The sequence below is a fragment of the Schistosoma haematobium genome, chromosome 3 (assembly GCF_000699445.3).
Source record: "Schistosoma haematobium chromosome 3, whole genome shotgun sequence".
Taxonomy (NCBI): domain Eukaryota; kingdom Metazoa; phylum Platyhelminthes; class Trematoda; order Strigeidida; family Schistosomatidae; genus Schistosoma; species Schistosoma haematobium.
This window is the reverse complement of record NC_067198.1, coordinates 14,992,290-15,012,411: the sequence shown is the minus strand read 5'-3', so window position 1 is coordinate 15,012,411 and position 20,122 is coordinate 14,992,290. Positions and strand designations below refer to the sequence as shown.

The following is a 20,122-nucleotide window of genomic DNA, read 5'->3' as shown; positions in this document are numbered from 1 at the left end:
TTTATAGATTGATAATAATACATTTCTTTGGAGGAAAATTTAAAAATAGTGTTACATTTATGTATTATTACTATTTAAAGAGATATTTCTGTGTAACTTTCAAAGATTCAATAGATTTTCATACTATTTCTCTTTTTCATTAAAGGTTTTTTCTCAATTCACCTTTGTCTAGTAGGTGAATCTTGATAATAAGGGGAAACAAAAAGTTAGATGAATAGTAAATGTTCATGGGGGGCCTTATATCCGAAAATATATTCCCGACTGTATATATATAAACTTATTTTCTGGGCTTCATTCACTTATTTCCAATGCTTCTTAATAAATATTTGTCAAAATTTACAACAAACAGCATGACTTCATTTTATTGAAGAATATAAAGTATAAAAAAAAACAGAAGAATGCAAAGTTGGTTATAGTTGAATGGAAGAAGTTTTTGAAGTTGGGAAGGAATAAAGCAACTATGCTTCTTTGTTTTATTCTATTTAATTTTATGCTAATATTTTTTTAACATTTGATTTCACATCTTTTTTACACAAAGATTTCTCATAAAGAAAATATTTTAAAACTAGTTCTCTGTTTTGATTGGAGGGGGGGCGGAGAGAATAAAGATACCAATTTTTTACACAATGATTAAATGATACTTTGTAAAACATATTTATGTATGGAGAGGGATTGATTAAGTCCTGGGAAATCACACCACATGTTAGTAATATATCGATACATTAAAAAACTTTAATAAAATTATTTTAGTATCAAAAGGGGTTTTGTGAAGAATATAGTAATTTCAACAGTTGCGATCATTAGTCAATTAAAGCTAGACCACCATGGGAAACCTAGAAGCATTGGACGGCCATCCCATCTTAGTATGCGACTTTTCAGTAGTGCACATCCACGATCCCGCCTCACGGGACTCGAAGCCAAGACCTATCAGTCTGGCGCGCGAACACTTAACCTATAGACTACTGATCTGACTGGCATCCAATGGTGTTGATATCTAACTTCAATCGATCCATGAAGTTGCGCCACCACCCGCCATTGTCCTCAGTAAGTTATTATCTCACAACAGATCGTTTAAGCGCCCGCGCGAGACTGATGGGTCCCGGGTTTGAACCTCACGAGGCGGGGCCGTGGATGGGTACTGCTGAGAAGTCGCGCAATAGCACTGCCGTCCAGTGCTTCCAGGTTTCCCACGATGGTCTAGCTTCAATTGACTCATGATCTCAATTATTAAAATTATTTTACATAAATAAAATATAAATTTCTTTTTATTTAATCGAAATTGTTTTTTTTTAATTTCTAAGAAGACATATATTTTATTTTCTTACATAAAACAATATTCTTTTTTGGATAATAAACATTAGAAAGATGTCAGATAAATGAAAGTTTATAACAGTCATAGAGTAATTACAGTTTAAAATTAAATAAGTTAATTTATACTCATAGGTATCATTACTAAGGTTTGATTTGACAATTTCGAATAAATTGAGCATTGAGTAGATTGTCATAAATGAAAGTAATATGTTTGTAATATCCCAATGAGTAGAGGAATTAGATTTTTTGACGTTTCGTGATTTGGTGTAAGTCACTTCTTCAGAGAAATAAATAACTAAATCTGGTTATATATATATATATATATATATATATATGTTATTTATAATTTATGCTTGGTTATTATATTAATTTCATGTGTACATATGTCCATATATGTACAGATTCTGTTTAAAGATCTATTAGAGTGTAATGCCTGGTCCTATGTTGAACCCACACAGCTTATTCTAGCTTATGAACAGGACAGTTTATTCATTGTTCTCATGCTACATTTTAACTTTGTTATTTATTCGCCCATCAACTTTGACTGTTTCTTTGTATGAGTGTGTGTGTGTGTATTTCTTGTCTTAATTATTACATGTCTGTAACTTACTTTTGGGTGACTATAAATATTGATTCATGCTTGATTAAATCGAGTTGGCTCACTTGTCTTCTTCACTGCTCGTCATTTTGCTTGACTCTCTTCTTTTTGCTACCTTCACTTTGTCCCTATGATTGTCTGTTCAGATCAAAAAGTGTATAAAATATACGTATTCAAAAATCTATTCTTGTATTTGACTTATTTAATTTCGTTATTCACGAACACAAGTTAAGTCGATAATTATGTACGAGAATAAACGACATATGTATATTCAATAACAATCGTTTATACGATTTAACTGAAGTCAAATATCAAGCCCCTAAAATAGATTAGATCTAAGTTAAAGTATAATTAATAAGTTAATACTTCATGACGTAATTATTAGTTGTGTTAAGTTTAGTGGAAAGATTTCAACAATAATGCAATAAATATTACTTTAGATATGTATAAATTTTCAGTTAATATGATCAATTTTCGAAGTATAGATGTTCATATTTATTTTCGAAATACAGATTTTCAGTCTGATTAACTCTGGGTAGTTACAAAGGGTTCTGAAGCTGAGGTTTAATAGATAAAGGTTTGGTAAAGCTGTAATTTATCACTTAATTAATTATAACGTATAGGTTTTATGTTCCAAACCCAGTCTGCCTATTTTGTCATGGACATATGGATAGTATCATTAATTCTTTCATAAACAGCATAACTCAAAGCCAATTCTATACACATGTACTTTGTAGATGAGTTAAATTTAATTTTTGAGTTAAATGTTTAGTTTCTTATTATTAACCCAGAAAATATGTTAGTCACCAAGATAAATAAGAACTAAGAAAATCGGGACAAAAATCGCTATGATTTTTCTACGTAAAAGTTAATATTTGGTTAGATTATAATTTATGAATGAGCTAGTGTGATTTACAACAGCGAATCTTGAATTTTGGCGCGTCATTTATTCATCCATATAGATAAATAATATTTTGACAGTATAGCTGATGTCAGCTCGTGATGTAAACCCTGAATCTAATTTCTAACCCTAACTTCTATCTCTAGGTCCCAATTCTGATTTCTCACACCAATTTATAACTCTCTTCAGATCTTAGTGAGTAGGTGAATTTTCTTAAGGTTACTTTGGTGTCACTCAAAGGCCCTGTGTAAATTATAGTCTCAACAAAATCTGTTTTAAATGCGAACAGGAAGTCACTGGTGATAGATTTCATTGGAACCTGTGGGATCATAGTGTTCTAAATAATATACATGGCTGTCATCTAGGTAAATTTTTTTGTATTTTATGAAGGTAAATATCTTGGTAACAAAACTTTTAAAGACACATTAAATGAAATAATCTGTGCAGCTTTATAAGGGTTTATCATCACGTTACTGATCGGAATGGTTCCTTCGAATTCTAAGTAGCAAAGTGCAGTTTCAATAGCTGAAATCGTGATTCGATTGAAGTTAGATCACCATGGAAAACCTGAAAGCACTAGATGGCCTTTTCGTCTTAGTATGGGACTTCTCAGCAGTGCACATCCACAATCCCGCACCCCGCGAGATCCGAACCCAGGACCTATCGTTCTCGCACGCGAGCGCTTAAACATTAGACCACTGAGCCGTCATCTAATGGTTGTTGTGAGATATAAGCTCACTGAGGATAATGGTGGACGGTAGTGTAATCTAGTGGATTGGTTGAAGTTAGACATTAACACCGTTGGATGCCGGTCAACTCAGTGGTCTAGTGGTTAGGCGCTCGCGTGCGAGACCGATGGGTCCTGGGTTCGAATCTCGTGCAGTGCGGGATCGTGCATATGCACTGATGAGAAGTCCCATACTAGGATAAGATGGTCGTTCAGTGCTTCCAGGTTTTCCATAGTGATCTAGCTTCAACTGACTTACGATTTCAACTATTGAAATTACTAGAATCTCCACAAAACCCCTTCTGAATACTGCAGTTTGTTAAAAAAACTTTTTTAACTAACAAAATTGACAATGCTAAATATCTAACTCATATAGCGTTTAAATAATTCAATGATAAGACTAGACAAATTGAGATATAAGAGAAAAAATAAAAACATTAAAGAGCATAGTGTGAAAAATAATGTGCATTGTATTATTTTGATAATATTGGTTTATGATCTCGAGTGGTTCAATTGACATTGTTTCCCTCATTATCAATAATATTGACATACCATTAAAATCATCATCCACACTGTTGGTAGTTTTTAATATTCCATCTTTTAATCTTTCATTTCTCAGCTATAATTACTTACAATTATGATTCAAAAGGCTATATATTGTAATGTAATAAAGTGTAAAAATACTGATATATTACATTTGAATTTGAAAGTACTGAACTTCTTCCGTAAGTGATTATGTTGATCTATGTTTTATTAAGTTAAACATATTCATTTGTATTCTTTATTTTTTGTGACTAACTGTTCTATTACCAAATTTACTTATACAAAACAAGACATCTTGAACTAGTTGAAAAAAGAAAAAAAAAGGTTTTCGGCTGAGATAATACTATATTTATTTATTTGAAGACATAGATATTGGTACAAAGAAGCACCAAATACATATGCGCCATACAGATCTCACTTGATATGTGTGAGGGCTGTGATACTATCCGGGTGCCCGAACCGAAGCAGGTGGTTTTCTTAGGGGGCCACACCCGGAGCCTTCGACCTGAAGGTCTAATCCACAAGGCAGTGGAGCAACGTAAGGAGATGCAGTCCCATGGTAGCAGGTGACCAACGATTGGTTCATACGCCATTTGTTCCTTCAGAATCTTGGAGCCCATATGCACCATTGGTTTGGAGTGAGGGTTTTCCAACTGCCCTAGGTGAACTCTCCGTGTCCACCAACCCGGTTAAAGCACCGGACATTCGCTTTTTGTTCCCTCAATTTCGTAAACAACAGTAATTGAGTAGGATTTCTCTGGCGGTGGTTGTATACGCGTGGTCATGTGAGAGCATTCCGAGTGGGATAGCTGACTTTCCACACCCTCGATCGTATCAGGGCATTTGGGCACACTATTCTTAATTGGTATCAGCTTTTATATCAAGACCAAAGTATACGAAATAATTAGTTTTCTCTATATTATAAATGATAAGTATCTTAAACTAAAGGATTCAGAAAGATAATAATTAATATCACAACAAAGTGAATAAGTACATTATCAGTTGTGCTGAAATCTTCCGGATATTCCACTTTTATTTATTTATACATTCCAATAGATGTTTCTTAAAAGAATTGAAAGGAATAAAACATAAGATACCAGTTAATTTTGGAAATTATACTACTTATGACTAATTATTCATTCTAAACCGGAAGAAGAAATAGATTGTTTGTTTTTTCATTGATAAAATGAATTCACTACAAATGTTCAATGACTTAACATCCATGTGTGTGTGTGTGTATGTTGCTTTTAATGTTACATTCCATGACTTTTTGTTAGAAAAAAAAAGACTTACCGAAAGACTTATTATTAATTTTTCTTTATACTTTCTTTGTATAATCTAGACATCAGTGACAAATAAATGTTGCTTTTTTCAAACAAACAAAAAAGATTAATATACTAGTATAGTGACATCTTTATTTCCGTGTTTACTAAATGACTCATACCAAGACGAAAGAACAATGACAACAACAAAAAAACATAGATTAATTGTATAGATTTATAAGTACACAATACATATTAACCAATGAACTAATCATATATTCACAAAAGGGATAAGTGGATATAAACAAGATATACTCAAAGAAATTAATGACCTATAGATATGAAAAGAAAGTGATGACAGTGGTGGGTGTGTCGCTCAATTTTGTGGATTAGTTGAAGTTAGATATTAACATTGTTGGATGCCGGTCAGTTCAGTGGTCTAGAGGTTAAGCGTTCGCGCGCCAGACTGATAAGTCTTGGCTTCGAGTCCCATGAGGCGGGATCGTGTATGTGAACTACTGAGGAGTCCCATACTAAGATGGGATAGCCGTTTAATGCTTCTAGGTTTTCCACGGTGGTCTAGTTTCAATTGACTCATGGTCTCAACAATTTAAATTACTAAAATCTTCACAAAACCTCTTCTGATACGACTTTTTTATTAGTTTGTAATTATTATTAAAGTTCATTTTATTCTTCATTGAATGAATACATTAATAGAAGAAGAAAGAATGAAAACTGGAGCATTGGACAAAGACAATTAAAAACAGTTAAACAAGAAAAACATACACTTTAAGTTAATGTTAATGTACTTATGAAATAAGTAGTAAATACATTTTAGGGGAATTTTTTTAATTAGTAAAGAAATTGACAAGTTCTTTTAAGTTTTCATGATTTATAAAATAATAATATTAATCTTCATATTCTGATAGGAACTTTCTTCTCTGATTCTTAGACCTATACAATAAATAGATCTTGAAGTAATGTAATAAGTTTATTTCATTAGTCGATCGAAGCTACACCAATATTGAAAACCTAGAAGCATTGGACGGCCATTTTGTCCTAGTATGGGACTCCTCTTCAGTGCACATTCACTATCCCTCACGCGAGATCCCCCTTCCCATAGAAATTATAAGTCTCGAAGTAACTATGAGATAATTGACGTACTATGCAATACTATAAAGATTTTATGGAGATTATTGAATCCCATTGTTTACATTAAAGTTTAGTATTAGATTAGACAATCATAGTATGGGACTCCTAGGAAGTGTTCATCTAATAACAGACAATTATGAATTCTGAAGTTATACATTTTTCAATGAGATTTCTTTCCTAAACTAAAACTTTGACTTACATTGATCTAATTTTTAAAAAATATACATATTTATGATATACAAATTTCTTAATCTTATTTTATGTTTAGATTAGACATTTTTCTTCTAAGAGCTGTAAAACATGTGTATAATATTAACAACAACAACAAATTCATTGTAAGCTACAGGTTTTCCAAAAAGTTAACTGGGTAATTTACAAGAGTTATACCATTGATTTCAATCAGTTTCAATTTGAAAAGGACAAGAGGCTTGATGGCCTGTGTTCATCCTGACAATGATGGTCTCTTAGTTGATTCAACTTCCTTTTGAAAGTGTCGGCACATGGAGCCCCAACCATGTGTTGAGGTCATAATATACTTTAAAAATTTAATATGAGCGGAAGATCATTTTGTTAGTTTGTTTTTCTTTTCTGATTTCAAGTCAAAAATATAAATACAATTCATAATCAATAAATAGTGTAGTAATTTCCTTTAATTGTAAACAAAACGATTTGTTTTATTACAATGGTCTATATCCTTAATTACTATATTTTTCCCTAATACAAATCGTTTAATTAAACAATTACATTTCAAATTATTTAATCTAATAATTAGATAAATTGAGATATGTATAAATCAATAGTTGAATTCACGAGTCGATTAAAGATAGACCACCATAGAAAACCTGGAAGCAATGGACGGCCGTTTCATCCTAGTATACGACTTATCAGCGGTGTGCATTCACGATCTCGCACGCAGGATTCGAACCCAAGTGGTCTAGCTTTAATCGACTGATGAATTTCACTAGTAAATTACTACAACCTTCACAAAAAAGCCCCCCAATCTGATAATAAGTGTAATTATATAGATATGACTAATTTTCAGTTTGAAAACAACTAATTAGTCATGTAGATTATACTAAAATACAACTGATGGAAAAGTCTCTAATTGTTTTGTCTTATTTGATAATGATAGTAAAATTTGTTGTTTTGTTGACAAATCAGACTACAATTCAGCACATGCTGATAAATATTTTGAATATAACTTCCTCCATGGATATTTTATTATAGTTTTCTGACTAATTTGAAATATAACCAGTCATTTAAAAGTAATTAGTCTACTAAGTGACTGATCGTGCTTCCTTAATTTTCATTCACTAAGCTAATAGGGTTTGATTAGTTGCATTTAAACTGGTGACTACAAAATCAATAAGCACTCAGAAGAAATCGTACATGTAAAGTCTAATTTACATTTGACTTGGCCGAAATTAACCAAAATGTGTTCATTGTTCAATAAATATGTTGCATTTAGTACTTAATCCCATCTTTCCATTAATTTAGTAGGTAAGTTTCATATACTGTGGTTTAATTTTCACTAAATTTTTCATTTCAAGTGTCCATATTAGTCGGATAGTATTCTCTATGAACATATTAATGTACAGTACCCTAATGATACGAATGAAAAACACAAATATAGTGAAACAAAGGGGTTAGAATGAAATCCCTTATGAAAGTTGTACTCTGATACTCAGTATTCAAATGATAAACCAATGTTAAAATGTCCGAAACTGATGGATATAATTCACACATTGAACAAAGAAGACATTGATCTTCCACTTTCTGCTCATAAGTTGGATAAAACTGTTTTGATGAAATCTAACACTGAATATGTATCAATTTGTATATGATAAGGATGAAGCAATGACTTTTTTCAGTGACTCATATGTGGACACTTAATTACACTTTCAATAAATCTAACTTTAAACACAAACATTGATACCCGAAAATCATGATTATTTTTACCAAGTAGTAGTATTTCATGCTGAAAGTCTTTCAAAACATTCTCCAGCTTCATTTATCAATAGTTTATGCAAAGTTCACAAAACTCAATATTTGACATTTTTAAGTAAGTAGACATGTTTGAAAATCTTACATAGCAGGTTAAGACAAGTTAAATATAACAGTTTAAAATAGTTGATAATGTAATGAACATTTGATAATTTAATAGTCATATACAAACAAATGTAAATATATGTTACCTTATATGTAACGGTTTGAATTTTGCCGTTGTTTACATAAATGACTACAATTGATTATTCTATGTTGGCATACATACCTTGAGATATTTTTGAGTTACACATTTTTAATATATTCGTTTAGTGACTAGCAGTAAAAACGTCAACACTGGAACCGGGGTACATCAAAATGACCTGTACCGAATAGGATGAAACCCACGTCATGGATTAAATTCCTAGCCATAGCTTACCTATACTGAGTACCTATTGTCTGGTCTGAAGCTTATTTTTTTCTGCACATCGTAAAGTGTAGTAACAAGCCTATGGATGGGCTTTAAAGACCTTAAATAGTTTTGACGCAGAAAACTATAGGCGGTCAATAACAAATCAAAGTTTATAATCATAACAGTAAACTCTAAACACACGATTAAATCCATATTTTTATTGATAGTAAGACATGAGATTTGTAGGAAATATTTAGTTTAAAGACAGTTATAACTGTTAACTGATATTGTTTTGAAAAAACACTGAAAATCGAAGAACACTAAAAAGATCCCATGTTCTACTCTGGAACTTCATAACACTGCATACTCACAGATCTATACAGAACGGATCTAAGAAACTTTCGATCTAACAACGATTATCATACATTAAAACGATTATGTTGAAATCCAATTATCAGCTTTAGAAATGCATAGACAACTTTTAGTGACCTGTTAATTTGTATCTATAAGACAGTTTTATGATAGCAGCTTTATTTTCTAAATTCAGAAGGCATATTCATTTATTTTTTTCCGAACAATTCAAATGTAATCAAGCCAATTGTATTGAAATACGTTAAGACAATAATAATAATAATGAACAAAACTTGATATAAATAAAATATCTTTAGTTTTAACACATTAAGAAGCCTGTGACTTAAGGCTATATCGAGGCAATCTGCACAGGATGCAAATATGCCAAATGAGACAAGTCAATTGCAGTCCTAAATAACAATGGGAAGATACAAGTAAAAGAACACTAAGTGAATCTAGCATAATTTTGTTTATAATTTACCTAAGCGAACATAGTTTCCTTTTGATATTTTCGATATAGTCAATGGAAATAGATAAGTAATATCTTAATAGATCTGTTGAATTTAAAGAGGTATAAGAACCCTAGAGATATTTAAGAGTTAGTTTAGTGTCATTATATATATAAAAGTATACTTGAATATATTAGTTATTTAAGCTGAAAAGATTTCAACTTAAAACAGAATAACTTCGTAACATTTAATGTTTAGTTACGTAACCAACAAGTAGTTTGTATAATCAAATTATTGTGTTTTAATTCATCTAATCTGATTAGATATAAAATAAAACTGGAATAACATTTCTCCATTTTAGTTAACTTTCTTAAAGTCTAACAGATTACACCGCAGATGTATCTAAGTTATTTAACAGTTGAATTCATGAGTCAATGTAAGCTAGATCATCATTAATAACTTGAGAGTATTGAACGGTCATTTTGTCCTAGTATAGGACTCCTTAGCAGTGCGTATCCACAATCCTATCTGTAGAATTCAAACCAAGGATTTGTCGGTTTCGCTCTCGAACACTTAATCTCTAGATCATTGATCAGGTCAGTATCCAACGTTGTTAATGTCTAATTTTAACCAACTCATGATATTGCGCTACCATCTATCATTGTCAAAATATTTAAATAATTATAGAAATAAAAATAATTAATCATATAAATTATTAATTGTTAATAAGATCACTTACATATATAGTAATTTATCACGTAGAATGAATAATCCACATCAGAACGGTTCGTTTGTTTGTTTGTTTTTTCTTCTTTTTTTAATACTACTTACAAACAAACTACTTAATTTTAATGAGTAAATGGAAAAAAACTTTTATACGTTCCAATAATAGAAGTAAAGTAGTTTCACTATGATAATATTTGATAATAATCAAAGAATATTTTCTAAAATCTAATTTCGATCATATTCAAATAAAGGTTTATTCGTATATAGTGATGTATATACATTGTGGATTCATTATGTTTGTAAACATGCTTAAAGTAGAAAAAACAAGATAAATGAGAGCTACCTGTTTTTGTCTATTTTAATACAAATTATTAGTATATATATATATATATATATATAATAATTAAAATAATGGTAAGTTGTTTAGTTCCCATGGTCTCCCTATTATATTATTCATTTGAATGTCTGTACATTTATTTGTCTAACCACATATAAAAATGTGTCTGTCCACAATCTAATCTAGACTATATAAAGTTGAATAATTATAGACAGATTGTTTGACTGACAGGTATAATAAATAAGTGTGAATATTTCTTTGTATAAATGGTGGAAAATTAAGTTTGTTTTTTTAAATGGTAACAATGTTAATAGAAAAGAGATAAATATTGTAATTTTACAGTTAATTTTAGGTTATATTAAATATTAGAATGAATTGACTAGTTGTTATAATACACACCGTTTCTTTTCATTAGTACGAAATGAGATTCTTTTCTTTAAAAAAAAGAAGAAAAAAGATACATGTAATGATATCAAACGGACATCGGTATCTACATTCATTAATTGTATTTTCAACTAAACGAAAGTGTAGGCGCAAGGTGATTTTATCATCAAAAAAAGAAAAAGAAAACAACTGTTTCAATTAGCTAGTCATAGTTTTAATACATGAAATGTTACACAATTTTTATTAATGATTACATATCTTGAGATTAGAGGAATAAATTATTATGTATGATATGCTAGTAATTTGTCAGTCAGTCAGTAACAATGTAGAACTTCTTACATACGTACATCAGTTCGAGTTGCCATACCACATTAGCACAGAGATGCAGTTGTCCATTCAAATCCCATAGTGGTAGGGGTAGTAAGAGTATAAGCAGTAATCGGAAAGATTAGGGTTTGAAGATGTTATTCAAGGAGTATAATACACTGAAATAAATTTGGGAAGAGGAAAAAAAGGGACATGAAGAATTCAGAAGATTAGAATTTGGGAAAACACAAAGGGTGTATTCACCTGCGCCATTGCAAACGATTTTGAGCCATGTCATTCAGGGTCTCTTACCATCGGTTGCTATCATCTCGCAGTCCCCAACCAGGTAGTCTACACCTACCAACATGGCTCAGTCCACTTGTCAGTGACTTCATGAACTTGTGCCATGTTTTGGTCTGGCCGCCTCTAGCTTTCTTCCAACCTACTCCTATACCATCGAACATCGCACGTCGAGGCAGTCGGTTGTTGGGCCTACGTAACACGTGTCCCAGCCATCTCAACTGATGGAGTTTCACCACTTCATCAATTGATTTGCCATTCTTACCTAGTACCCGTTTCCCAACAACTGCGTTACTTACTCGATGGTCCCAGGATATACGAGCAATGTTTCGAAGACACCTATGATCAATTACTAGTAACCTAGGATGATCCTATACTCTTACCGGCCATGTTTCACTGCCATAAAGTAGGACGGGACGAACTGCTGCACAGTAAACTCGTCCTTTGGTTGGTTAACGGATATCTCGCCTACGCCATAAATGACGCAAGTTGACAAAAGCCAGTCGAGCCTTCTGTATCCGATTCAAAATTGAAATGTATATAATGTAGATTTCAGATTGTTTATTATTGTTTATTGAAATGTTATACAAAATTTAAGGTACTTATTGAGTAACTAGGTAGTTAACACTTTATTGTCATAAGTGGTAAACTGTTTGGAAACCACCGAATGTGGAATAACTTACCAAATTTCATTTAGTATAAGTCAAAACAAAATATAATAGTCGAAGTTATGTTTCAAATATACAATCACATAATGAGAACAACATTGTTCTGTCATTAAAGTATGTCAACTGTTAACTGAAAACTTTTAGCTTAGTCTATTGTATCACAGATTTCTTAATATTTTGCTGAATAAAAACGTTATGTAATTATAGTAATATGCATCTAACCACATTCAACATCATTTTTAAATCAGTGAACATATTTTACTAAAATGACTTTAGTTGTTTTGATGTATTTAATATTGACCACAAGCGCATTTTTTGCATTAAGGATCTACTAAAAGATGCAAACATATAGCGGGTTTATTGATAAATCTAGATAATTTAGAATACTTATATCATACCATTATTCATAAGTGCACTACAAGTATTCGCTCTCTGTCACTCTCTCTCTCTCTTTATATATACATACAGTTTTATTGAACGACCAGTCGGTAATAGTTATCACATAAATTGAGTCAAGTTTGGTTTGTATATTCACTTTCTTGTTCGAGTATGTTACCTTTTACTGCTACAGTAAAAATAAACCAACTACAGTACATGCATATTTCATTGTTATTAATTAAAATAATCTTTAAAGATAGTTCAAAATTTCTTATTTATTCCGATGGTTAGATTTGATGTGCTATAGTTGGAAGTAATTTATACAAAGCTCTGAACATAGATTTTGTGTGTTTAATGCCAATCATTACTAAAGTATATTTTTTGTTGTTGAAAATTTGGCTTACAATGATGATCTTCATTTTCACTTGAATCTTCAACACTAATAGACTATTGAATAGTAACTAGTCTTAGTATATTCAAGTTTTTTAAACTCACTAAATTTGACTGATCAGACTCTAATGAGTTCTTTAGAATGAATGGTTATTTTTATTAGTTAAATATATAAGAACATTACAATCTCAAATTTTATATTGCTTAATGTTATTAGTAAAGAGAAGTGAACAAAATTACAGGGTTACTTGGTAAAATAGAAAAACCAAACTATAATACCTAATTTGCAAAATGTTCAATAATTGTCTCGAACTTGATTGTTCTTGCATTTCCATACTAATTGCTTTCTATTCCCGTTCTTCTTTTCTTGATCTTCCCCATCTTCTGCCACCAGACATTACATTCCTGACTCGCGTCATATACTACTTATGTCAATATAAGTAGCCCGCACCACAGTAGTATTACAACTAACTTTCTTAACACTTTATAGTTAGAATGGTTATCATTAAAATTATCCTTTTGATTAGGTTATCTGTTAATTCATAGACTTTGATGAGAGTTTTGTGAATAAAAACACTTTCGGATAAATGTAACTCGAACCTGTTGAATAGTATATACATATATATAGTTAACTACGGACGAAATATTGTAACAATTATGAATTGAACAAGTTTTCTCTTTTCTACCATTAAAATTTTATGATTTATGACTTTGTTTATTCGCTCGAAAAAGACATAAACAAGATAATAAATTCTAATAGTAATATATAAATTCGGAATAGTTAATCAGTAAAACAACGCTTTTTATTAATACAAAGTATAACATTAGTCATTAGGATGAAATACATTCAAAAGTATTTCCATATTGAACCACTAACAATATTTTCATCAATGAAAAATTCATTCAGTGATCAATCCAAATCTAAAGCTTTCGTTAGTAGTAATAATCTCATTAGAAAACTTAATATTTCCGGATCAGCTAGAACTAAGATAAACTATCCATTATCAATTCCACTAATTGGAGATTTATTTAGTATCATAGAAAAAATATATTGAAAACCAATTTCTATTGCATTACGTAATAATAATAATAATAATATCGACAAGGACTTTGTTATAACGTTAATTTAAACTTCATTTTGATGTTACTTACGAAATAATTCACTATTCTCTGAATAAAATTTTATTTCTTGACTTTCAGCTATGCAAACATTTCGAATTAATCAAATTGTTTAGCTTGTACTTAAATACGAAGAAAGTTATTGACTAGATTGAAGTTATCTCATTTGTTAAATATTGCCATTTTCAGTTTGAATTTCAAAGCTGAACCGATTGTATGGTAGTAACTTTAAACTTCTAAGTAAAGTTTCATGAATAAGGACCCGATTATATTGAGAGGACTTCAAGAAAAATTCATCTTTCGAGAAACTACTAATGGCTATAAAAGAATCCATGAATTATTCAATTTGTGCGAGAATCATAATAATAAAACAATTAAACAATATTTATCTCTTATTATGACTATTTTCACTACCGAGATTAATGTCATAAAAGTAACTGTTGATTTTATATCTTTGTCATCGAAATGAGGTCATCTGGTTATTTTTATGTGATGCGTTTTTCATAATAGATTGATCACTGGGTGGTGATCAATGTCATGTACGTCAGGTCCTTCTTAGTACAGATCGGATGCTAACGATCGAGTTGCAATGTGGCCACTAATCTAGGTGACTCGACATTGCATGCAATATGTTGAGATAAGATGGTGGTTGGTGGTAGTCAACAGGAAACATTTCATGATTATACATAGTTTATTTCATCCATCAAATTCGTTGTTTTGAAAAAGGGTTATTACCATTCTAAGTTAACGATAGTATGAATTTAATGTACAAACCCTAAATTTGATAGAGATGAAATTTTGTAAAAAAAATGAGCTCTTGATGAAAGTGTTGATTTTACGCAAAAAAACAGACTCAAATTATCTTCTCTTATATCTTGATATTTTTAATTCTCTTATATTTTCCTAGTATACGAATTTATTTTTATTTCTCGAATCATATTATCGATGTCCAGTCCTTTCTGTTACCCGCTGATATTTTTACAACTTCTAAGATTCTTGCATTTATTTTGAGATTCCATCTCACTGTACTGAATTGATGTGTGAACCTGAACTGTTGCATATATGTGCTAGGCTCTACGTTGATCTACGTTGATGGCTTGTTGACCGCTAACACAGTCAGTGATGTTAGTTACTTATTTAGTTGGAGGACTCACTTAATTCTTCTAAATATCATAGAACGCTCAAAAAGTTCCCAAAATTGTAGGGGGACCCAAACTTTTTGAAATCTTTAATGTTATATTATTGATAAACATCTTACAGCATAATCAAGTTTTTATTGACAAACTGTTTCATTTAATACAGGCTCGATAAGGATACTTTCTTTTTCTCAGTTTAAGTAACATAAGCCATTGGATTTCCGAACAGTTTAGATAATCCTTTGTTCCGCTCTGGGAAATCTTCCTTTTATTGTCACTTAAGATCAGGTTTATAAAATCATATTAACTAAATGTTTGTTTTGTAATTAAGTGATTTGCAAAACAAAACTATTTAGGAAATAGTACTTGGTGATATGAAACGAGTGGATACAGAAAGCTTGTTTTGTTCTGTATGCTTCACTGCCTTATGGATTAGACCTTCAGGTCAAACGCTTGGGTTGTGGTCCCCTAAAAAACCACCTGCTTAGGTTTGGGCATCCGGGCAGTATCATAGCCCTCACACAAATCAATGATAACTACTATTGGACTCTGTTGTTATGTTCTTTACTTGATTAACACAGAATAAGGTATACAGCTATGGCTTTCGAGCGCATAGAGCGCCATAATCGCAAAAATCAGAAAACAAAAGAAAGCTGGAAGAGTGTTTATTGGGCGTGAATCAAAATGTACGAAAAATCATGGGTATTTATAGACATTAGCGTTTGTTATAACATCATTATAATTCAGCTGATCCGGAAAGAGGAAAGTTATGCTACTGTACAATCGTAGTATGCCGCGTTGATATTCTAGAAAGCTCCGATCGGATGGAAAGTCTTTGGCTTCTTTAGAGCCTCTGGAGGCTCTGTCGTAATTCGTTGAGGCCGTCCTCACATTTGTCATTGTGTGGTGCGCATGTGTTTGGTGCCCCATTGTACCAATTTTTATGCGACCTAATAAATAAATAAATCTGTTTATCATCTGTCAATCTTAAACCTTGTAGCTTACAAATGAGCATATTTTTAATTGAAAAATCATTTAAATATAATAAACATGATAATTTAGTAAAGTTGGATATTGGTTAGCAATGGAATTCAGGAGGCGCGTTTCGTCCTGCTTGGTACTCATTGGTTGAATATACCTGAATCCTAAAGTTGGTATTTACATAGGAACTTGAGCCCAGTAGCTATCATTTCAAACAATGGTGATGAATTTGATATTTAAAAGTTTATACCTTCCCATCGACTGATCAACTTTTATCCTTAAAATCAAAACTAAGAGACAAACACTTATAAGTTAAATATCATAATGTTTATAGAGCATACTGAACTTAGTAACTTTTGTTACATTTTCCTCATCTAAATTTGAGCTAGTGAATTTGGGTAGTTTGAAGTCGTTACGTACTCACAAATCAATAAATAAAATAACCACCGGAATATAATGAATCATTTCGGAGATAAAATTATGTTGGAATTCACATCAAGGCTAGAATGAAGTAATTATGATTAAATGGAGTGGTGGTTTTATCAAGTTGGAACATACAAAGTAATTACGTAATATGATATACTGAAGACGATGATAGTTTCTATTTAAACTAACAGAGTTACACTCATTATTCAAAAATACATATGATCATCACATTATTCATTTTTGTTATAAAGGCATATACGGATAAAAAACAGGCGCTTAGTGATTATAAATGTCTGGTTTCAACCTTTTGATTTCTCTGACCCTTCCAATCACATCGTAGTGGAATTATACTGTTTATTTATTATTCTGAATGCACTTATTGTTTGTCTCGCTTCTCATATCCTACTGTGGTGTGTGCTACTGATGTCCGCAGATATAAGTAGTATGTATCATCAGTCGAAAGTGAAATACCTTGCAGTAGGATGTTAAGATCAGAAAAAAAGAACGACAACAAAAAATGATTAGTGTGAAAACGAAAGGACAATGAAATCTCAGATGGTTGATTGATATTTTCAAAAGGAACAATCAAGTTTGAGACAATTGATTGACATTTTGCAAATGAACTATCTACCGTATGGTTTCTAACACGTTCTGTAATGTTGTGTTGAAATATATTCGATTGTCTCCACTTGTGTTCTTGTTCACTCTATACTACAATTGATGTACTATCAAATTATCAAAACTATTTTCAGTTGTCAATAACCGTAACAGATTTTTATGTCAAAGTCAACTGAAATCCTTTATTCTACAGAACACTATTTTTGTTTGATAATAAATTATAAGGGATTGTTTGTCAGAATTAGGTATTTTTATATTTCCCTGTATTCGAAAGAAAAAAAAACCTCAGTATTATTTGAAATGTTAATTACCTTCGTCTATTTTAGAAGTCGATGCAAAAGATATGTAAATCATATGGTGATTTTAAAAATTGACAGTTTCCACTTTTATGAATCTTCTTTTACTATATGAAATAAAATATTGAAAAGACCTTTATATTCATAAATAGAAATTCAATTAGATACTTAACAAAAGCACTTCATTGTGACACATATATCTCTTTGTATTATTACTAGGAGTGTGGTTAGGTAACTTTCTAACTTCTAACCTGAGAAATCGTTATAATTCTCTCTTATTACAATCCAACTATTCCTATTGCTTAGTATTCTTGTACACTAATTCACTCGACAAGTCCCCAAATCAGAAAACGGTTGAACGGGAAAGTAACAAGGTTAGATGGAAATAAGAAGCACAATAGGAAAAATGTTAGTATATTTGTAGTTTTTACATGAGAAGATTGTAGATTGTTCTCCATATATCAGCTAGCGCTGATTGGTTAATTCTTATCCAATCAGCGTGCGCCAAAGTAATCGTGCATTTAGCATGCTTTAATCCAATCTATGTCCCTCTAACAAAAAATAATCTAACAAGTTATAGGAAAACACATTTTGTTGAAAATCTAGTAAATATATTGCTTCGACATCATCATGGACTATATCAGATAATGAGAGGAATATTCAGTCATGATCATACATTATGTTATTTATTATATAGTTTGATATCAGGTATCTGTTCATTTTAATCTACTTCTCAGTCCTAGCAATGTCTTCTCTATGTAGTAATAGGGTATATCAATTTGAACCGTTATATACATGTTCTAGGTTCTATGTTGCATTTGATCAACTGACTTAGTCGAAACTAGGATCATGTTTCTTAGTAGTTTATCTTTAAGGTAATCGAGAAATACAAATTATGGTGTTTTTATATTCTGTACTATAAATTTCTGGTGCTCATAATTTAGGAATTTTTCTTATTTTAATAGTATTAGTAGCAAGACTGGACAGGTTGTTATGACTTCTGATAACAGAAATATTTATTGATTTATTGAGACTTCTTTAACTTAACTTTTCACCAAAACATACTCCACACTAATAAAATAATTCAACAGAAGAATCAATCTTTGGTACATCTAATTCTAAGGTGATTGGTTACGGTCAAAAAAGAATACTTTGAGCTATGTTTTGTGATAATTTCATTTTTGTGTTGGTTGTCTGAATCTTCCCATTGATGTTTGGAATTGTAATTGTTTAGTCTATTATTGGCATATATGCATCCTGTGCGGAATGGCTCGATATTGCCTTGAGTCACAAGCATTATAAGCAAAGATGGATTCTACTGATAGCCATCATCTCTCTCTCTGCTTATTACGCTTTGTTATGTCCGAAGTAAGTTATTCCTCTAACCTTGAAAGCACTGATATTTGAAATTATCGCCCATATCATTTAGTTCCTTTTATTTGCAAACAATATTATTTTCAAGTTTTATGTAGTGCTAAAGTCTGTTGAGATTGGCTTTATTACACTAACCGGTCAATAGATAGTAACCAATGTCATGACAGTTAGTACTTTATGTTGAACAAATCCCTTCTATAAAATATTAGTTGATGATACTAAACTATGATATCTAACCAGTTCGTAAATTTTGTTTTGTGGTATCCATACAATTCATCTTTTAATTATAAATATACCAGTCGTTAAACTCTCTGTTCTTTCAACTTTCTTACTCCCACATTACACTGACTCATATAAACACGAATTCAGGTTTGCAGTGTTTACAGTAGTTATGATCTGTAAAGTTATTAATGAAATTCGGTAGAGATTGTTCAGTATCACAAACTCATTAAAGTTGAAAATGTGAGTCATCGTATCATGGTGTAATGATTGTTGTACTCACCTTGTGATTTCAAACTGGAGGTCAATACCTGTTTAGTGCTTACTAGTTCCTATAACTTTGCAGTTGATGCCAGTTGGTAATTATGTTTTTCAGAAAACATACAACCCTCCCTAAAACCACTGCACTTATAGAAGTTTTGCAGCTGCTACGATATCCCACTTTAAAGTTATACAATCAATTCACTCTTATCTTAGATTGATATAAATACTTTTAGTGAAATAATACTATTACGCCATCAAAATCCAATATAAAGATACCCAGTTGATTTTAAAAATGAAAAAAAATACATTGTGTAATTGCCGAAAAACCAATAGTTGTAAAAAAAAGGTGTATAATTAGATGTGAAATCGTTTAATGGTTTTAGTAAAAAAAAGTAGTGCGATACAAATAACAACTTATTTAAGTAACTTTGGGGCCAACTAGTTAACAATTAATTTTATAATATGGTGACGCAATCTGGTTAATGTTCATTTTATGTCCCAAACTTATCTT

General features: G+C 31.1%; 1 protein-coding gene across 1 annotated transcript in view; it reads right to left on the bottom strand.

Moving 5' to 3' along the window:
* The window catches only part of MS3_00005079 (uncharacterized protein), a 124,324-nt gene extending 113,535 nt beyond the window's left edge, over window positions 1-10,789 (bottom strand). Inside the window, exon 1 of the mRNA XM_051213097.1 lies at window positions 10,429-10,789. The gene's annotated coding sequence lies outside the window, so the exon portion shown is untranslated. The remainder of the gene's footprint in view (window positions 1-10,428) is intronic.
* Window positions 10,790-20,122: the final 9,333 nt, after the last annotated feature.